Below are 3,014 nucleotides of genomic sequence, written 5' to 3'. Positions count from 1 at the left end.
AGAAAAAATTCATGGAAGATTTTACGGAGAGATTTTCTTGTGGAGTTACTTTAAAAGGATTTTATGGAGAGATTTTACTGGTGAGATTTTGAGCACAAGATTTTGTGGAAATAATCTAAGAGAGAATCATGGAGAACACAAAAGTTCTTTGGGGAAGAGATTCTCGATTAGCTTTATAAGCCTTATTTTAAGGACTTGCATTTAGCTCACATATTTTGAGAAAAAGTCTGTGAGTTTGAGTGTTTTTACAGAGAAATTATTCAGAGAGACGTCCGTACTTTTGAGAGCCTTTGAATGTTAACCATTACGCATTTTAGGAGAGAGGCTTGTTACTTACAGAAGGAAGCTTTGCCAGTCGAAGGGAGTTCACCAGGTGAATAGAAGATGTATGGTGCATGCTAAACAACATCACTATGGAGATTCGTCACAATGACGTCATCGTCTCGAAAGGAGTCCTGTGTGAATAAGACTGTCAGTGTCTGTAAAAACTGGAATATAGTAAATTGTTGACTGACTATTCATGGCCCCGCAGATAGGGGTGTAACTCGGCTGGCTAGGCTCAGGTTGGGCTTGAAATTTGGGCAGAGCCACACAGGTCGGGGTGAGGGAAATTTAGGCCACAACACTCCTCTTAGCCTGACAAAATCGTAACCCTTAAGGTTACCTCGGGTAGGCTCAGTTTTTTAGGTTGGTCGGTTTGGGCCTGGACGTGTTTAGGCCTGTGTCCCCTATGTGAGGGAGCAAATGTAGTAGGCCTGTAAGATTTCATTGAGCTTTCTGGGTTTTCCTCGCCATATGACGTCGTCGTTGCAACCCACCACCCTACGACCAAAGAGTCTGGGATTGAAGTACTCCACGACCAAAATCTATCAACCAAACGCCTTTACTTCGCGAAGTTTAGAAGAAGAAGAAATGGTGAGGGACAAGCGGCGGATAGCGATTATGAGAAGAGGAAGGGCAATAGAGAGTCGGAGACTAAGAGAGACTGGGGGAGACTAAGAAGTGAGAACTAAGGAGGCGGTGAAGGGAGGCGAGGGAGCCGGGAGGCGAGACTGAACTGAGAAGTGACAGAGAAGTGAAAGTGATTACCGAGTAGGTTTTTTTTACACCATTTATCTTCACACGACCGGGTCAAGGAATGACGGGTCACAGGATGCCCACCGCGTGCCCCAACCCGCACAGTGCAGGTTGGGCCTCTTTCAATCCGAAAAAAAAACCTATGTTTTCGGGTAGCGTAGGGTCGGGTAGGGCAGGTTAGTCGAGTTTCAGGCTGAAATCTTATGGCCTTACCCACATATGTATGTGTGCACACCGAACTATGATAACATATTGCGTGCTCTTTTTATTTCGGTACTTTATTCTTCTTCAGAAACTGAACACAATTAGTATGGATCTTAATTAATTAAGCCATGTCCCAAACCATGTCAAAACAACATCTAGAACACCAAACGTACAATCAGTCTAGAACATGCTATCAAAGTGGTTCACTGATCGTTCGCTCAATGAGATCATGTCACATTTGAAATGAATTTTCTGAAGGAAGGAGGTTCAGTTCTACGTCCCCCTCTACTTGATGGTTTGAACTATTCATATTGGAAGGCCAGAATAAAGGCTTACATCAAGGTATTAGATGAGGAGGCTTGGCGTGTTGTTCTAAATGGCTAGACTCATCATGTAACTAATGATGCTTAAGGGAATGAGTATCTAAAGCCTGAAGCTTCGTGTTCAACTGATGAAGACAATTTGGCTAACTACAACTCTCGAGCTCTCAAACATGACTCAGCAAAGCATGCGTAGGAGATTTTAGAGATCGCTCTTGAGGGCATCACAACGGTGAGATTGTCCAAGTTGTAGATGTTGGCTACAAAGTTTAAAATTCTCCGAATGCTTAAAACTGAAACGATTGTAGATTTCAATTCTCATTTCTATGACATAACTAATGAATCGTTTGCTATTGGTCCAAAAATTTCCGAGGCAAAACTGGTAAGGAAGGCGTTGAGATTGTTGTCCCCGAGATTCGCCAACAAAGTCACCGCCATTAAAGAGGCAAATTATGTTGACTATATAAGGCTTGACAAGTTGAGAGGCTCCCTATAGACGTATGAAATGAACCAATATCAAAACAAGAAGGAGAAAGGTAAAAAGGACAATGGAATTACTTTCCAAGTCGAAGTTGAAGAAGCAGATTTCGATGACGAAGAAGACTTAGCCGAGTCCATTGTATGATTGTCGAAGAATATCAACAAGGTTATGAACAATATGAATAGTAAGGGAATAGCCCCAAACTTGTGCAACACCAACAACTTCCAGAAGAACAAAGCTGCAGCAAACAACTCAGAAGTGAAGACGAAGAATAGAGGTATCTAAGGTCGAGAATGCGAGATTTACAGCCACATTTAGTCCGAGTGTGCTAATACTCTTAAGAAGAAAGATAAGATAAAGATGAATAAATCACTCAATGTCACATGGAGTGATGAAGATTCTGAAGGCGGCCAGGAAGATGATGATCATGTGAACAACTATGTCGCATTCAATGCCTATCAAGATGTTCAAAACAATGGTGTTATAGACCGTGTCTCAAACTCTAATACAGCATAATCTGTAACACACTTTGAAAAACCAGAAGAAGTCAGAGATTTTTCAGATTCTCACAGTTCAAATGATGCTGAAGAACTGACTAAAGAGACAATCTAGGAAGCTTATGAAACCATGTTCAACAAATGGGTCCTGGTGGTTAAAATGAATACATTTTTAAGGGAGTGAGTCGACGAGCTTATCAAAGAGAAGGATGTGCTTAAGAGGTCTGTTGTGAACTATTAATTTTAGGCTGTTAAAAAGGAGAAAAAGCTGCAGAAGGCAAGAGCTAAATTGAAGCACACTCAAAAGTCATTGAAGATGATGAATTCTGGCATCGCAAAACTAAATCACATTCTCTCATTAGGAAAAGTGAGTGGTGATCAACATGGCTTTCGCTATACTGGTGAGAGCTCAAAGTTCAATATAATGTTTATGAA

Source organism: Morus notabilis, unplaced genomic scaffold, assembly GCF_000414095.1.
Source record: "Morus notabilis unplaced genomic scaffold, ASM41409v2 Scaffold643, whole genome shotgun sequence".
NCBI classification, from domain to species: Eukaryota; Viridiplantae; Streptophyta; class Magnoliopsida; order Rosales; family Moraceae; genus Morus; species Morus notabilis.
The sequence above is the reverse complement of the archived record's forward strand: the minus strand, read 5'-3'. Positions refer to the sequence as shown.